Source organism: Sinohyriopsis cumingii, chromosome 12 (genome assembly GCF_028554795.1).
Source record: "Sinohyriopsis cumingii isolate HCF-2022 chromosome 12, ASM2855479v2, whole genome shotgun sequence".
NCBI lineage: Eukaryota > Metazoa > Mollusca > Bivalvia > Unionida > Unionidae > Sinohyriopsis > Sinohyriopsis cumingii.
Window position 1 is genome coordinate 40,466,876 of NC_142972.1, and position 19,940 is coordinate 40,486,815.

Below are 19,940 nucleotides of genomic sequence, written 5' to 3' on the forward strand. Positions count from 1 at the left end.
ATGAAATAAATCAACTCCACGTACGCGCATGCGTAACTTGCATCATTACATTTTATACATGATCGTGTCGCATTTAGTACACGGTTTTAGGCATAATATTTTCGGCTGTTGGAGCAGCTGTTTTGAAACTGTAGAGTTGTTCGGCTGTGTTTGAAGAGGATGTCTGATTTTGGATATCTGGATAAATCAGGTCTGTTTGACTCTCTATGTTAGTAGTTTGGCAGCAGTAGAGCTCTTTGGCTGTCTGTGTTTGGCCGTCTGGATGTGCCTGAAGTTTTGTTTTTGGCAGTGAAGCTGATAGCAAGGATGCAGAGTCGCGTTTGTCTGTGGATTGGTGTATAACTTGTCTGATACGGTCGGTGACGACGTTGGCTCAGAGAAAAATAGTGGTTACCTTGTTTCGAGGAACCAAAAGCTTTAGGACCAACTTGTCTGCAGGAAACAACGCGGTTCTGGAGATCTTCGCCAAACTGGGAGGGGCGGACCATTCGTGGTGGCTCCTTGACAATCTCACAGAGGTGTGGGACTGAAGATACTTTGTGATCATCAAATTGATGCCACAAGTTATGTCCCAATGTTGTTAATTTATCATTATCACTATTTGAGTGAGAATATAATTTATCATTACCACTATGAGCGAAAATCTAGTTTATCTTACCATTTGAGTGAAATCTAATTTCCATTATCACTGTCTGAGTGAAAATCTAATTTCTATTATCGCTGTCTGAGTGAAAATCTAATTTCCATTATTGCTAAGTGAAAATCTAATTTATCATACTATTTGAGTGAAATCTAATTTCTAGTATCGCTGTCGGAGTGAAAATCTAATTTACCAGTATCACTATTTTGGTGAAAATCTAAATTTACACAGTAGTATTTGAGCAAAAATCCTATATATTTGCATACATGATACTTGTGGAATAATTATCAAACGTAGTAGTACAAGTTACCGTACATTTTTCACCCTTAGCAAATAATCAAATTTGTGTAACTCTATAATTTGAGCACACCAAGTGATTGATCATTACTTTTGTCTTAAATTTCTTTGTGCTTAATTTCTGATCATTGATTATCCGTGTGGATAGATCCATTAATCACACTTGTTTAATTTTTAGTCGTTCACTCTTCTTGATTACGAGTTTCAATTACATGCTAAGATTAGTTCAAGGTAATATCATTTTCCTCATATCAGTCGTTTCCCTCGGAACGCATCATTTTCTTAAATCCATTGTTGGAATTTCTGAGCACGAGTATGGTGTCAGATTTAATTTAAAAAAAGTTCATGTCACAATATAATTTTGGAATCTTCTCTCTGGGTATTCTGTGTCATCTTATTGTCATACGTTTTACAATATAGCTCGAGCATTCTAATGAAAGCTTCAGATTCTTTAAGCGTTATAACTTCTCTTCTATGAGGTTGAAATATGTCTGCGTTTCATTTCCATCCTAGCATCTTTTATGAATAAAGATATTCTCTGATTTCGTAATCTGTAGTTTGTAGTGTTTTCCTCTCTATATGATAGTTTCTGTCACCAATTAGGTTTGTCTCCCGAACGCTGCCTCTAGACTTGAAAAATGAACAAAAGTCCTAATTCTTCGAAGCACGTTTCTTGCGCGGTTTGATGCCCTGAATATTATTGAGGTTGGGTACATCAGTAGCATGAAAAATTGTAATTATTGTGAAAGTAATTGTGAGGACTCTGACTGCTATTTTGTTCATTCGTTCATTCAGACTTGAATTTTATGTTGGCTGGGTTACAACCTATTTCGATAATAGACATAACAACCTAATTTGGTCTTACACTTGATTTCTTTCTGTTTACAATCGTCACTAATCAATGCCCGATTTTTCCATCTTTTTCAGATACGATTATCATTGTTATGACAGTTTTAATCGCTTCTTAAGCAATGCTATTTTTATATGTAATCAAGATGTGTACCATTTGTCGCCGAGTGCAACATGCATACGATAGATACTGCATGGATGACACAGAATATCGAATATGTCCTGGACATTCAGTGACAATTTGCATAATTTATGTGGAAAACTATACAGTGGTATTACATGATGGTAATACATTATGCTGCTTTTTGGTTGTTTGTTTTTAGGCATTATTGACTGACAGCGCCTTTTCGTTGATACCATAAATGCATACTAGAGGATCAAGTCCTGAAGCATTTTAAAATCTATTAATCTGATAATGATGATGAGAGAGAGAGAGAGAAGACAAGACAAGACAAGACAAGACAAGACAGGACAAGAGAAATTAAATGGGCCTAAATATAGAAATACAAGTCTGACGAAGGTGGACAAAATACAGATTTGCATCCTAAATGGAAAAAGAGAGCAGTTCCACTGTGGCGACATCATTTTCTCCCATTTACATAATTCGGTCTCTCATTATGAAAAATAATCAATTCAGGTGTCATGTTTATTCAATGTACATATATATGTGAATTACTTTCTTTTTAGACATATAAAATCATAGCCAAATTCTTTGATCGAATTATTGGTCATCCCTCGTTATTAGTCTCTGATAATCTGATAGTGCTGTAAAGTCAACGAATCTTCTTCATAATAAATTGTAGGGGAAAATTAAGTAATTTAAAACGAAATAAAGTATCGAATACATACATAGCATTCTGAATGACCACCTTTTATACACTAAAATTATGTTACCATTTAAACTGGTCACATTTAGCTGCGGTATTACGTTAGAATCAATCACACACTGGCCTGTGGCTACTCCAAATGGATTTTTCACTTTTGTGAATGCAGCAAGAGGGCTAAGCTTAGTACAAATTGACCTAATTGCATATTACAAAATCAACTACATCAACAATAAATAGTTATGAATTACTTTTCCAGCCATTAACAATCTCAGGAAAACCATATAGTCAAAAGTCTTTTGTTGGAGCTATATTTCTGCAACAAACATGAAGATTTTTTTTTTTTACAAAGTTAGAAAACTTTAGACATTTCTGTTATTAATTGACTATTGTAAAGTGGTTATTCTTATTAACATTTTGTAGCTATTTTATTACTTTTTAAGTTTTCTCTCTGCAGTTCAAACTAATCCTTTTGTAATCACCTTTCATCGCAACAGAGCCTCTGTGAACCAAATCGATACCTTCGTGTAATCAGTATAGTCGTATTTTCAGAAATTTGTACATGCCTTGCAAAGCGTCTCTCCATGACTGGTCAAAATCAGACGGAACCCCTAAAGCGGCAGGGTCATAACCTTTGATGCCCATATGATACACTGGACTACCTCCCTTCTAACATAACTTTAACAATATTCAAATACTTTCCTTTGGAAACCAGCATGTGCCCTCATCCCACCCTAACTCACAACACTATATTGGCCATGTTGCCTTAATCTACCGTCCTCTCACATCATGAATAAGCAGCAGAAGGTTTATGGAACTCGTAAACGTGTTGAAGTTGGCTTTATTACCATTTTCTTTGAAAGCTTCAGTAGCTCTGTGTATCTTTCGTCGATCTCAAAAACGTGGGAAGTTAACACAATGAAATTATTATGTGGAGTGTACATTTTAGACTGGATATATTGTAATAAATGGTGACGATGTGAACAATGCATGGCCAAATCTTTTAAAGATCTTCATTTTTCAATTGAAATGACTTTTCCCACGCTATTAGCTTGCGACATAAATCATGTTCGTCATTCTTTCTATCTGCCCCTGTCCCCTCTCAATAATAAATGCATCAGAATCATTGGAGTTTTTTTGTTGTGTTCTAAGTCATTTCTATATCCGATATTTCTTAGATTGGCGACTATATATCAGGAAAGTTTTAATTGGCTGCATTATTTTTCTAAAATACATTTATCAACAAAAAGCCTTGAGATAATCATTCAAAAGCAACAAGTATAAATTTTAAAGGATCTAAAGATGGTAAGCGATTGACTAAAAGCGGAGACGGGAAGACAGTTTAACAGAGCGCTAAATTTTAGCATTAACGAAGACTTTTAATATTACCGAGTGATGTTTAAAACCCTTTTGAGGAAAACTACTGGTTTATTAAAAGATTTATTGTCAAATATAGAGCTGCTTGGGAGGTTTAACATTTCCATTCCATATAAGATTAAAATTTAAAACCAAAGTGTGTGTGTGAGTTTGGGTTTGTTAACGTTTCATATCATACACAGTGCTATTTGAACTAGTTAACTACACAGTACGTTGACTACTGCTTCCATGATGGCAATATCCACTATACTGATATTGTAGTATGGCAATAAAATGTGCTGTATGAATTATAGTAGGAAAAACTAAGTAACTGTCTTATTTAATACCAAGAATGGAAGAAAGTAGGTTCAGAACCTACACTACTATATGAGTTACATACTGTAATATTAGATAATTCACGCGATACGTTCTGTACTGCAGAATCAGATAAATCACATGATATTAATTGACTGCAGTATAATCAGATATTCACGTGCTTGATATTTCCTAACACAAATGAGCAGTCACTTCAAGCAGGGTATTAAACATGTAAACTTCTCTCTTATTTCTTTCCTTCTCTATAATTCTCTTTTTTGTGTGTCTTGATAAATAATGTATAATGTATATATCTGATACATTCAAGACCCATTAAGAAACCGACACCGACCTTACTATCATGTTTCTCATAGCATTCGTTGAGATTCTTAGACATGAATGTTGACATACTACGATCGATAGGAACTTTTGATTTGGAACGGTCGTCATAACCATGACTTTGAAACATATTTCATCCGTATTTTGAAAATCATTATGGATTTCTTTTCGGAATGTAATCTATGGTAATGACAAATGCATTTATTTTCGATGGCTCAATGCGAGTATGTACATTGTTACTACTGTACAATTATTAGTGACGATTGAAAATACTAATAATATTTCATTTACCAGCATGCATTACGTGTAGCTTGACTCTGATGATACATTCCTTGGAGGCAGAATTTTAGCGTGGTTGACGAAGTTTGATTTTGAAAACATAATAAAACTGTACTTTGAGATAAGGAGACACTGTGTTCGAAATGTATACAACGATTGATATATTTGTAATATATCGGCATAGGAAAATCATCAAGTGAAAAATGAACCAGACATTCTTGAAACAGAATATTTCCGAGAAAGAAAGTTATACGTCTTTGCTTTTTATTATTTTATAGATATGTAATAAATACTTTGCATTACGAAAACCTAGTCCCAAAATATTGACTAAGGCAGTATAACCAAAATATATATCCTTGAATGACATTCACAAAGTCATAAGTAAACTACCTACACTCTTCCAGTACCTTATTCCATATATTATTCAATTTCAAGGTACATGATAAGTACCATTTTATCGATTATTGGATAGCTTTGTCCCAGGAAGAATTTGAATATCGTTTCATAACTTAGATCCAAGTTGGTAGGTTGAGCAGCACTCAATTCATGTAAGTAAATACTAATAATTCATACACAAGCAATTATACTTTATCCTTGACTAAAGAGCGGAGATTTTATCTAGGATATGCTAAGGAATCCTATGTCTTTGGGGAAGAGTAATAGTCTACTTTTAATTTTCTTGTGAAGATCCTAGTAAGGATTTGTGCAAACAGCTTTAAGATTTGAACACATGCTTTGCTCGCTTTTGGTCCAGAGTTTATTTTCCGAGAAGACGGTGTGCAAAGTATGACTATCACTTATCTATGATTGGTTGTTTTCCTCCAGCATTGATACATTTCTACAGACACACGGTTTATTATATCGCAGCACCTTGAATTTCCTTTCACGGATTTTATCCCTCCGTAAATGTAAAATGGTTTGTATGCTCTGATTAGACAACACTGCAGTTGTACTGTGGTAAATATGTAAATTATTTAATTTTCAATCGACGTTACGTCAATAAACAGTTAAAAGTCATTAACAACACCAAAAATATAAAGAACGAGAAAGAGACAGAGACTTATAACAATTGTCTTGCCAATCATTCAAGTATCATATATTGAGTGGTTCGAGAACACACTTATCAATCCAGCCATACAGACAGATGGACTTTCATTTAATACAAATACACATACACACATCCCTGTCTATAGACGTAAACCAGCATGTAAAAGAACTACAAACCTGCATATACCTTGGGCTTATATGGTGTGTAAAGTACTCAGATTAATTCAAATCTGATTTTGTAATGATCTTCACCCTAAATATAATCAAAAACATTCAGACGAAAATTACTAATCGCTATGGAATTTTACAATGGTGCCCAGGTAATAACTGGGTGAAGAAAAGAGGACGTTTTATCAAAAGCTTGGAAACGATTCATTCTGGTTTGTTTCATTTACGTTAATTATTCGTAATTATTCCAGCGTATCGTCCCTACACTCAAGTACTATGATGTTTCTGTACTCTGTTGAAATTTTTAATTTTATATCATATTTTCAACTTTATTCTCTGTTTAGGTATTCATGGTTTGTTTTTCTTCGTCAGTTAAGTGTCTAATCCCGTAGTCTGTATTTAAGTAAATTAACAGCTGAGTTGATACAACAACTCTCTTTGGATGACTTATTGATGGTAGACAAGGAGTTTTATACACTCCCTTACTTAAGCTGCATGTGACAGTGTAATTCATAATACTTGAATAGCGTGTACCATAAGGAAACATATACCAAATACATGCTAATTAATACACAGTCATTCCAGATGATAACACACCAAACAAACCGTATTAAAGTAAAACATTATCATAAGTTTTTTTTTTTATACTAAAAAGTGTGGATGACCATATTGAGGGAAATATTCTTTAAAATCTAAGGTTTTTGAAACCGTTAAAATATAACATAACTAGCACCCCTCTAAATAAATAGTTCATATTTTAAATTTTTTTTTATTGATTTAGTCCATTACTATCTCCAGCACTGTAAACCAAATTATATTTTTAAATATACATAAATTAATGAACTGCTTGATTTACACTTGCTGTGAATATGGTTGTATTTATCAACTATAGTAGGTGTTTTATTGAGCCTAAAAGTACACGAAAGAGATCTTACTGATTAAGTATACAGTATACCAGACATAACTAAAGTAAAATTAAAAACACCTCTTGTGGAATTCACAATAAATAAAGAGAGAAATTATGTTAACAACAGGCGATTACTCAATATATTCTTCGTACGAGTGGCCCCAAATGGAATGAGGACAAGATGGCTTATACAGTATTGTATTGTTGCATATAAATCACGATGATTCTTTCATAGTAGAAACCAATATCATTTCTGTACTTTTGACAAACAAAAGTATCTACTGCTTTAGATGTAATTGTAGTGAAGATTGGTAGCGCCATCTATTACAATTTAGATGTAATTTTACTCGTGGAATTTTAAATCTGTAATATTGGGGAAGAAGAAAATAATGAGCTGCTAGTTTTTGGAGATCAATTTGTATTCTTAATTTCTTAACGTATACGATAATAAGATATATTAAGCTAATAGTTTACCTGTGTTTTTTTTGTGTGTGTTAGTCACTCACTAATCGCAACTTTCTAACTTGTATGTTACTTATTCCTTGCTCTACTTAGCTTATTTTCACAGATACTTGAAGTTAAAAATCTTTAAGCATTACGGATAAAATTCGTAATACCGGGTGGTACCTTTTGTTTCTATATTCAGGAGTTATATATTTTCAGTATGTTGTCATTCTTAATTTGCTTAATTGTAGAACTTGTTCTTTCTGATCATTAATATGCTTATAGATAAAACCTAGTACAATTTACAACCGCTCTAAAAATATACTTATGAATTGTCTCAATATAGGAAGGCTGGACAAAAAAATCTATATGACTGGGCTGCTATGTTTTTCCAGAAAAGTATGAGAAGTCGTAATTTTTAAAAAAAAAACCCACAGCTTCATCCAGATTATTTATGTTCTGTGTAACCAAACCGTGTTCATTTATCCATTCAGGTAACTGAGCGATTTTGCTCTGATTCCGTTGATATCATTAATTTTCGTACGCAATTCTTGTATGATTGTATCATATCATAGTTCTTCATCATTTACTCCACTGGGATCAAATAGTTACTTTCTGAGAATGCAAAACAATTACAAGTAGTTCCATCGAGCATAATTCATACAGTTGCCATATTAATTATTGCGCTATTTAACGGTAATATACTTTTGTTAGTCTCAAATGTTGAATCGAATTCTTCGTTATATTATCAGCTCTACTAAACAAAAAAACAATTCGCTTTATCGAACGTTTTTAAAGTTTCTCCATTATAGTACTCACAGCAACAAACCATTCATGTTTAAATGCAGCTGTATTTTGTTGATAAAGTTGCACTGATTCTTTCACTTTATTCTAAAGTACTTTTGCATATACTGATTGTCAGATGTTTTTCTTGTCTTGATCTGACTTCAAAGCACATGTTCCTGTTGTAATTTGTATCACACATCATTCAGAGATTTCTTCAACCGTTTCAACTTTTAATCTAATTTGTCAAAACCTTATTGTACCATACTGATATCAGGAGCTGTCTCATGTGTCTGCATATTCCTTGGTGTTTGTGTGTTTGAATTTTCGATTTTCGCAATGTGCTCATTGTTTAGAGTAATAACGTTTGATATGTTGGTTCTCTAATCTTGTCCCCTAAGTTAATATATATATTGTAGGGCATTTTTTATAGGTGTTATCGATCTTTCACTCACAATATTTTTCATATTTCTGTTTGTTATTTCAGTGAAATTAAATTTTCTTTCGTAACTGCAAAACGTAGCAGCGTTTCCACTCGGTTCATCTTCCAACTTGATCACGCCAGCTGTAAAGTCATCAAAAAACCTTTATTCTCCTTAATATTTTTTTCTCATTTAATTCTTTCCTTAGCTTTTAAAGTTGAGACTCAGAAACAGAGTTTGTAACAATATGAGTTGTGTAAGACGTTTCAGGCATTTTTCTTAACTTCTGTCGTTATCAGCTTTACTGTCTTAGGTTCAGATATTACAATCAAGATACATGTATCCTTTTATGTTCACTGACACACATTTTATTGTTACTCTATGTACGTTCTGAATTACTTAGCCACGTAGTACCCATTGTGTTATCAAATACTCAACTGTAAAATGAGACAGCTAAATAGAACAAATTAATTTTCTGACTTCTTTAATATCCATGCTGAAAGCAAACTGTCTGGATATTTGAGGCATCAATTGCTCTGGTCCTCGTTCAGTCTTGCTCAGAATAAGCTCGTTCGTATTTTCTCATAGAAATGCAGTAACCTAAAAGTACATAAAACCATTTACTTGATTTAATGTAGATATCTATTGTTTTGTTAGTCTGTTGCTATCATGGTGAATATATACGCTGATTCCGCTTTTTTTGTCCCTTGGATGCATCGAATTTATTAATTCAGCAACCATTTTCTCTAATGTTCAAGTATTCCAGCTCCGTTATGATATTTAAGTTTTTAAGGAACTTTTATTTGATTAAACCCACGTGTACAGTATTAAGTTCTTCAGAATCACCTTTTGGAATAAACTATTTATTTCTTCTATAATTACAACTCCTATAATGAGGATGAATATCAGAGTTATTCGATATTTTGTTGACGTTTTTCTAAATCGATGACACTGTTAGATTCTAAGACTGATCATTAGATAACGACACTTTTCATTCTTTATAGTTGATTTGCCATAATCATTTATCATGTTTTACTCTGTATCCGTTCATTCCATAATTATTGTTCAATTGTAAAACATATCTGTATAAAATGCAGAAGCATGTATTTCTTGAATATATACATTTTTCTGTGTAGTATGTTTTTGCTCTCTTTCTATAATAAATGTTCGTTAGGTGGGCTGCAGGAAAGTTTTGTTTTGCTTAGTGTTCGTTTTGTAGTTACAAATCTGAAGTTCGTTTTATTATTTATCTATTATATTTAAAGTTTACAAACATTTACGCCTAAGCATATCTATCGTTTAACAGTGTGCTTAATTTTTACATTTGAACGCAACGGTGCCTAGTATCATTATAGCTGGGTGACTTATCGATTATTCAATGCTGTTAATTGTCAGTAATCACTTGGATGACCATGTTTACCTGCTGATTTTTGGTTGTATCAACGAATGGTAGAGGATGTGAAAAATTATAAATGTGGATCGTATGCGTTTGGTCCCGTGTTTTTATAAGATCATCGGATTGTTTGTTCAACTTGCAAGGCTCAAAATATAATGCCGAAAAGAGCAAGTATTTTCATAGCGTGGGGTGGTTTGATTGAGGCGGTATTACTTATTTTCAAACATAATAATAGGAACTTTTGTAGCTGAGAAAGGAATCATCTGATCTGAACAGAATATATCGTGGAGGGAGAAAATACAAATAAATTAGTTTTTGTGGGTAGACACAGAAGAATGAAATATATTCTGTATAAATTAACTTCATTTTAATCGCCTTAAAGCTAACAGGTGAACTATTGTTGGGTCATATAATACTTATGAAATGTGAAACTGATATTACTTAAATAAGGATTTGTTTATTAAATCAACTCTAGATTTAACTATCAATTTTCAGCTATATTGAATCATTGAGGACTTGCGCACTCCAGACAAACTAGATGATGCAGATTTAATATGTATTTAATTATACTGTATGCCTAATCTTTGTCCTTGATTGTAAGTTGTATACATGTTTACATGACTAGCTTTTGTCCGCGATTGTAAGTTATAAATAACATGTTTACATAAAGTTTGGTTCAGAACTGTATGAGGTAGATTAGATTTCCCGCCGGAAAACGTTCAATCCTATTTTGTTATAGGTCATATGAAAATGTGTATCAATAGGGATTTGATAAACAAATCATTAATCCATGTTTAACAGCACACTATGGGAAACCTTTACTGTTGGGTCGTGATTCGAGAAGAATGATTTATTCAAAATATTCACTGGAATTACAAAGTGCTCAATGGCTTTGGATTAAAACGTTATTTCGGCATGGATTGCATCCTTGTGTTACATCAGAACATTCAGGACTATTGAGATTCATTCGGAACATTCTATGTTTTTTTTTTTGGAATTGTGATATGACATTTAGAATAATTTGTGATATAATTCACAATACTGTAAGTGTCTCTAATATTTTCATTTTCTGAAGCATATAAAACAATCGTCTGTTAATGTTACTTGAGTTGTTGGTTTGACTTCTTTCTGTTACCTAATTTAAGACTTAAAGTCGTAACATAGATTTGGGCTTATCCGGGACATGAATTTCTTTAAATTATTTCAGCGTTAATAGCATGTGTCCTTAAAAGTTAAATTGAGATTGTTTCGGAAGTTTTATTATCCATGGTAAGTTCCAACATTTGATATATCTTGAATCAACGCAGCAAGTATTCATAATGCAGAAAGAAATGATGCAAATACAAAGGCAGAGTGAGAGGAAAATGACAATTCAGAGAGAGAGGTGGGAAAGATACAAATTCAGGCGGAGGAAAGGGAGAAGCAGACAGGGCGAGAGAGAGAAAGGGAAAACGGAATGGAAAATATACAAATATAGATTAAGATAAATAGAACTGGCAGGAGCACTTCCCTCCGCTGTAATGTTCATGTTTTGATGCTAACAGAAATATTAAGTGAGTACACACTTTAATATAAAAAATAGATACACACTTTCTTCACTTAAATAAAATTCCCGGATAATTGAAATAATCAAGAAAACATAGGGCTTTATTATTATGAAGTGTACTTATTGGCAATACGCATGAAGTCTACACTTTACTGTCGGTACAACCGAGTGCTCATTAGGATGTGGTTAAGGAATATATCTGAGGCATATCGACAACATTTAGGAATTGTTTGCAAGAAACTGAACAAGACCATGTCGAATTTACTAGACAAAAAACAAATATTTGATAGGTGGTGCCCAGTCAAGAAGGTTGATTAGCATTAGAATAACTTCATATACTTCGTATTAACTGAAGCGTTGCATAATTGCTTACATAGTGATGCCAAACTCTATCTTCATGTGCAAATCCCGGAAACCGATGAAACGATTTTAAGTTGTTCATTACATATTTACATGACTAACATCTGTCCATGATTGTAAGGTGTGAATAACGTGTGAATAACATGCTGACATAATGTTTTCGTTTAGAACATTATTGAAACCTACTTTTTACGTAGCAATAGTTTAAAGTCAGTTTTGTCTACACTTAACATTGTTTTTCCGCCGGAAATCTTCACATGCCATTGCGTTGTAGGTCAAGTGATAATGTGAATAAAAAAAAACCCAGGGAATTCAGAAACAAATAATTCATTCCTGCTTTAAGATCAGTCCGTGGAAATTCTTTACTGTTGTGTTTCGAGAGGAATTTTTTATTTAAATTATTCATTGGATCAGTTATTTGGATTTGATCAACTTTGCATTTATTTATTTTATTTAAGCAGGTTGCATCCGTTCGTAGCTTTATCTGATCTGACACTTTCATATAATTGCTTACAATACCATATTTCTAAAAGTACAACAGAGAGCAAATGCCATGTAATGAAGTTATCGCCTCAAAAAGGAATCATATGAAAGCATCGAAACCAATCGGGTCTGCAGTGTATAAGGAGGCTTTGAAGTGATCCTTTTTCAGACTGGGATGGACGGACCATGCGTATTTGCTCCTTGCCAATTCGACATGATCTGTGGAATCGAAATATTTGATCGTCAACTGAACGAGATACACATCCTCCATTTGCTAATCAATATTATTCAGTATCACTATATGTGTGAAATCAATAAATCAATACGAATGAAAATCAATAACACACTAGTTGATACAAGGTACATTATTCTTATTTTGTACAGTCTATACATTGATCACTCTTGGTGAAAGAATCGTACATTGTTCATATTTGCGTATAAATGCTATATATTGATCACCCATAGTGATAGATCCATATATCAATAATGTTTGTTTATAAGTTCCATGATTGATTCTTGTTTGATTGCTCGTTGAAGTTGCATGTTCTAATTCCATTTGGGAACGATATTATGTCCTTGTATCAGTTGACGAAATCGGTGCACATCATTTTGTTAAATCCATTGCTTGAGTTTATGCGAACGACTATGGTGCCAGATGTATACATAGTTCGAATACATTATAAATAAACATCTCATTAACAAAATTGATTTGTGTCTTGCTAATTCAATCCAACCCAACTTCATACAGCTACGTACTGATATACTGAACTTGCAACATACAAAACTTAAATTGACTACCATACAGTCAGGTAATTGTGGATTGCTATCCAGGTCTCAGTATCAAAACAGAAACTTAAACATTCATAGAATGAATTTAGAATACAAAAGTAAATTTTTAGGAAAGATAATGTACACCAAAAATACCAATGAAACTGTTGTAACTAAACGACATATCCTCGAATGACATTGACAAAAGCATAAGTACACACTATACAATCTTCTGTTACCTCAATCCATATATTATCCATTTTCAAGATACACGATAAGTACAATTTTATCGATTATTTGATAGACTTTGTCCCAGGGAGATTTCAAATACCGGTTCATAATCTAGACACAATTAGGTAGTTTTATCGCACTCACTTGATGTAAACTATTACTAGTAGATCCTACAATAGACCAATTTATTTGGTCTTCCTAACACTAAGTAATTGAAACTAATCATCAGGCTCTTCAAAAAGGCAATTAATCATTAATTAATTAAATACTGATTAATTACAATCATTAATTATAATAACTAATTATCAATAGATTTATTTTGTAATTATAAATGTCATAAAATATTTAATTGGTGTAAAGACATAGACGAAATTTGCGAATTGGCTTATGATTTAAGAAATCTATGTTCGCATCAGTGCATTGAATACATGAACCATATATATATATATATATATATATATATATATATATATATATATATATATATATATATATATATATATATATATATATATATATATATATATATATAGAGAGAGAGAGAGAGAGAGAGAGAGAGAGAGAGAGAGAGAGAGAGAGAGAGAGAGAGAGAGATAAGTAACCGTCTTGCCATGCATACAATCGTCTTGAAAAACGAACTCTGGGATTTAAACTAGCAAATCAAACATTTAAATCTTAACTCCGTTACAAATATACTTTGAAAAATAGAAGGTGGCCCAGGTTGGCCAAGTGGTCAAAGGTACTCGATATTGCAAATCATTGACATCTGACCACAGTCCGCGTAATAAATGAACCAATTAACTTATCCAAACACAATGCTACTCTTCCTGATCAGTATAGTGTATCAGCAAGCTTTGATATCATTGAATCAGATACACTGCCTGTTGATGAACATAACGGTCACCGGGTCACAGTAGTCAGCATAGAACTAGATCTTCCTAACACTAAGTAATTGAAACTAATCATCAGGCTCTACAAAAAGGCAATTAATCAATTAATCATTAATTAATTAAATACTGATTAATTACAATCATTAATTATAATAACTAATTATCAATAGATTCATTTTGTAATTATAAATGTCATAAAATATTTAATTCGTGTAAAGACATAGACGAAATTTGCGAATTGGCTTATGATTTAAGAAATCTTTGTTCGCAGCAGTGCATTCCCTCTACTGGAGTTAGACCATGGGACGAAATATAGTTTAACTCAGATTTTCCTGCTTTTTCTATTCCAATTTCGTTTCATGCATTAAAGACTAAAACTGTAAAAACATGTTGTTTTTCATAATTCAATAGTACAAAGAAACGTTTACTGACAAAATTGATCCACATGAGCGAGCCATTTTACTTAACCACTAGACATAAAACATCATTTACTGTCCATGTTATGTGCTCTGCTTGATATCAATAAGATTTAAGTATTGGTGCTAGTAATATCATATAGATATTGAGGTCATACTTATAACGACAGTGTAAATTGAACATTTCCTTAATCAAATTTATCTAACGCATCAAACTGTCATGCTTTGATAAATGACACAATAGATAACCTTATTCATAAGCTATTTACATAAAATTTCAAACATTTCTGATAGGAAAACCAACATTAGGCCCCTCCGTCATTAAACTGTACACAACAATTATTATTGGTCAGATTATTTTCGACTAAAGTTTGATAAAAGAGGGGCAAACATTCTCATTGTCATTTGGTTCATACTCTTCATTCTCCTTGACATCCAGCAAGCGATATAATAACTTTTGAGCCCAGAGGATGAAATCTTCGTGGTGTTGCATCAGTATTGTCTCAAAGTCCACTCTCCGAAAGGCAGTAAGTTCTCTAGGACAAATACATCCATCAACAATAATTAGACTTAGCGTCGATTTCTTTTCTGTGTCAATTTCTTGGGCTATTTTGATGAAGTACTCAAGTTCTCCTCTTGGTTCTTCATTTGTATCCAATATCAAAATAATGTTGGCGCTTGAGTTCATTTGTTTTGTTTGGGAATCTCGCTTCCACCTGCCGGGTTTCACATTCTCGCTGTTGGCTGTGATCCTTAATCCGGAGTTTCCACCCAAAATATCTTTTAATTTATTTGCAAGTGCCGATGCATGAACGTGATTTCCAGTTTTTGTAGTTTCGATTTCTTCATCGTACAGGAAAAAAATATCAAAATCTGGTTCTTCTTTAGATTTGCTTGCGTAACCAACATCCAATGCCTGTCGAAATCTTTTCCCAGATTCTTCCTTTCTGTCGGTACTCACCAGACAGAAGGCACATTTCAGATACATCAGCTTATAGAACTCTTGACTTATTTGATATTTTCCCTTTGTACATCGATGAAGGTCCAGAAAAACTGCTGCTTGTTCGAAATTGCCCTCCTTCATTAAAATCTGAATCTGTCCACGGATTATTGAAGGATCGTTTGCTTGTGTCTCATCTAGCTCAATTATCCGTTGATAGAAATCAAGCGTTTCACCATAATTTCCCAGAAGTTTACTGAGCTCTGCAACGACTTTCAGCTTTTCGACATCTCTCGTTTGTTGTTGAAACATGTCTTTCAGTGTTGTATATGCCATCCACCCATCTTTCAAGAAACTAAGTTCTTGACTGGCTTGACATGCCGCTATTTCAACTGCTTTTCTAAAATACTTTATGGCATCTGCTTCCAATTTTCGCTTATTCTCTGGATTTGATTCTTCTTTAGCAAGATCTCTAGAACATGCACCAAGATGTTCATAGCATGCCACAGTAACAGCAGAGGTTCCTATATCTTTCATATTTAAAGTTTTTCTGAATGTTTCAAATGCTTTCTTATTCTCGTTTATTTGCCGAAACATCAATCCCTTTTCAAAAGAAGCCCATTCGTTCCCAAATCCAATTGCTTTATCCAGATGTGACATAATTTCTTTCACAGCATCACTCTCATCTACTGGTATATTGATAACATAACTATAAGCCTTTGCTGCATTCTTCTGGAATATTTTAATGGAGGGCAATTGCAACCTTGTAAACGAAGGATCATGGGTACCTGTCTGGCTTTGCAGACGATTTTCGCCATCTAAAGCCATTTGTCTATTTTTTAAATAAACTAAAAGTTAAGTATTCAAAGGAAAAGTCATACTTTTATATGTCGTCTTAACTAATTTCTAACAGGATAATTGTCTCGAACGTTATCTGAGTTTGGGTTCCTTATTTCACAAAGATGATACTACTCATTCATTGATCATAAAATCATCGAATCAAGTACTTGGTATTCGATAAAAACCATTTCATAAATTGGAATACATTTTAAATAAAATTTAAAGTGACCACCAATTGGATATAGGTCCATAAGTTCTGTATTTTATAATTTTACTGGACTGGGTAACGTATATCTCCTCTCGATAATTTTAAGGGATTGCATTTCAAATGGGTTCAGTTGAGTGCAAATGAGTATGTTTAGATACAATAATGTCGGAAAAGTAGGTCCATTCAATAAATCAATATGTAATTTAAGCAGAGGTTTGTCATCGAGAACTGAAGTATGATTATAGTCAAAAAGGAAGTTTTAAACATTTATTTGACAAACAAGGGCTTCCTATTTTGAAAGCAAGAATTGTGTGATTAATAACCCATAATAAATAAACCATGACTGGACTTGATATAAGGCACATTAAGCTCTGATTCGCCATGTTAATAATCTAGTAGAAAATTACAAAGATTGCACAAGGTATCATCTGAAAAGAAGAGTGACTATTCACTTGTTATTTGAAGTTTTGTATACTATGACATAAAGACAAACGCTGAATAACCTTTTGAGATATTGCTGGAGTATACAGACTAGAAAAGATGCCTAGTATGTCTTTGTATGTATTGTTCATATGGAAGATTAGGCACTCACCAATTTTATAATATGCCAGAGTTCGAACCCTTTAGGGTATTTACGTTATCCAATATCAGCTATTGAGTATATCAGAATGCTGAAAAACGTCTTTTGGTTTTGGATTCTATTTGCCAATAAATTGTGGCAGAGATTTATAGATTTGTGCAAATGGAGGTTAAAGTAACAAAAGATAATATCTAGGAACTGAAATTAAATGTTCGGCTATTGAACCGTTAGAAAATCAACCAGAACTTTAATCTTGAAACCTAATAATTTTGCTCTTGATCACGCTACGAAACATTTCACTATAATATTCTATAGGCTGTATAGTAAGACATAGGACATAACACACCTACAGAAGTTTATTATGAAGAAATTCAATGGGCAATCTAGTACTGGCACGAAATAAAGAACGTTTGGTCCGGCAGAAGTGTGGTTGAAAACCGAAGAGACCAAGTAGGAGACACTGGTAGTTAAACGAAGAATCTTATGCCTCAGTTACTAGTTGTCGTGTGTTATGACTCTATGGTCTTAAGCCAAGTAAAAGAAAGAAGTCAAAATAACAAGTTTAGTAAAATTAAGAAATAATTTATTTCTCTAACTTACAAAGTAAAAATTAAGAGGAACTTATATTATTGTGAATAAATTCCCAAGAAATATTAAATGTTTTATCATTAGCAAAAGGTATAGCATATCACGAATGAATTCCGATAATTTTGAATGTGTTGATATACCAATAGACTTCATGTATCGCAAGCATATAATCCTAAATATATTTAAAAAATAGCGTTTTAGTCCACAAAAAAATCAATAATCATTTTGTAATTCCAATGAATAATTTCAATAAATGATTTCTCTCAAGTTATATTTGAATAGAACAGCTATTGATTCCACAGACGGAACTTAAAACAGGAATTAATAACTGTTTACCTCATTTTATATATACTAAGTTGACTTCACCTATGACACAACAAAACGATCACGATATGGATAATTTTAAATGGAAAATTCCAACGAATTGGAACTAAGATCGCTTCAAGAACATCCAAAGTTCGTAAATAAAGTCAGGCCTGGAACATAAATTCAAGTAAACATCTTTAAAAATGACAAAAGTCAGGTAGACAAAACCCTCACGTAATACAATGATCAGGTAGGTAAGATCTCTGCGCTCAATCACGGACTAATGTCAAGCAAACAATATAAATTAAATATACACAACACGTGGATATACTACTTCTTGCGAAACAGTATAATTGTGAGTACATTAATTAATTTGGAGAGTGTAGGGGATTTTTGTTCCATGGAAACTCTGAGAAACGTTTCATGGAGACAGGTGGAAACTGAATACTGAGTATTTTTAACGGTGAGAAATTTCTGAAAGACATACAAAGAGGGAAGCAGAAGAGTAAAGTTGCATTAAATGCGTGAAAGACGCACAAAAAGGGGAACAGAAAAGCAAAAGTTAATATATTTAGTAATATAAAAAATGAATTTACCCTGCGTGGATTTCTAGGATAGAAATGCATATATTCTGGTCGATTGCTCAGGAAATGGTAACAGAAGAATCAGCCGGAACATTTGTGAGAGATATGAAAAATGGGATCGTGAATATGGTATAGATTACAGATAGATTATAATGAAACATGCACAGGTTTTAGTAGCAGATAGTAGTGCAGTAGCACATGCTAATTTTATGAACTTTAGGAAGCAAAAACTAGAAATAATTGCCCGGTCCTTGCATATATGCAGATAAGAAGAATATTGTAAAATATAAAAGATACAAATCAAAGCAAGCATAATATTATTTTCTGAGCAATCCTTATTACATAGCTAATATTTCTCTATAATTGAAGATTATATATTAAGATAATTATCACTTGTCGGCAGATATATTTATTTGGATTTTAGTCAAGGACATTGTTATATCCCTCGGAAAAAACATGATCTACTTGATTTTGTCTGGTAGATTATTACATTTTAGTAACGGACTTGACCTTTATTCACAACTTAGAAAGTTCTGGAAATGAACGTTCGAACCTCTTCATGGTCTTCTCATTATGTCTTGAGTTTGTATATTAAATTACACATATCGGAAGTATTTATTCCTGTCTTTACTTTCAGTTGTATTCAGATTTAACTTGAGGGGAATATTCTACTTAAAGTATTCATTGGAATTATAAAGTGCTCATTAATACTTTCACACTAAATCACTATTATGGAATTATTGTGAATTCATTCAAGGACATTTTGGATTAATATCATAATGATACTTCAAGATAATTAGAACATCAACACTATTTAATGCTATTGGTATATCAGCACATTAAAGGTAGGAATTCATTCAGAATACCACTGGAATTCTTTCGAAATATGCTATACAGTTTTCACTTTTGAACTTTTATGATTATTTGGGCTTTAATTCACAATACCGTAAGTTCTTTTTAAATTTTCACTTTGTATTCTTAGAAAATAAATTATTTGTTGTATTTTGCTAAACTTGTTTGTTTCCGCTCTTTTATATTCTTAATGACTATTGAGTCATAACAGCTGGAGATTATTAAGGTTTCATTTGTTTTAAATCATGAACCAGAAACTAGCTGTATGAAATATTACAATGT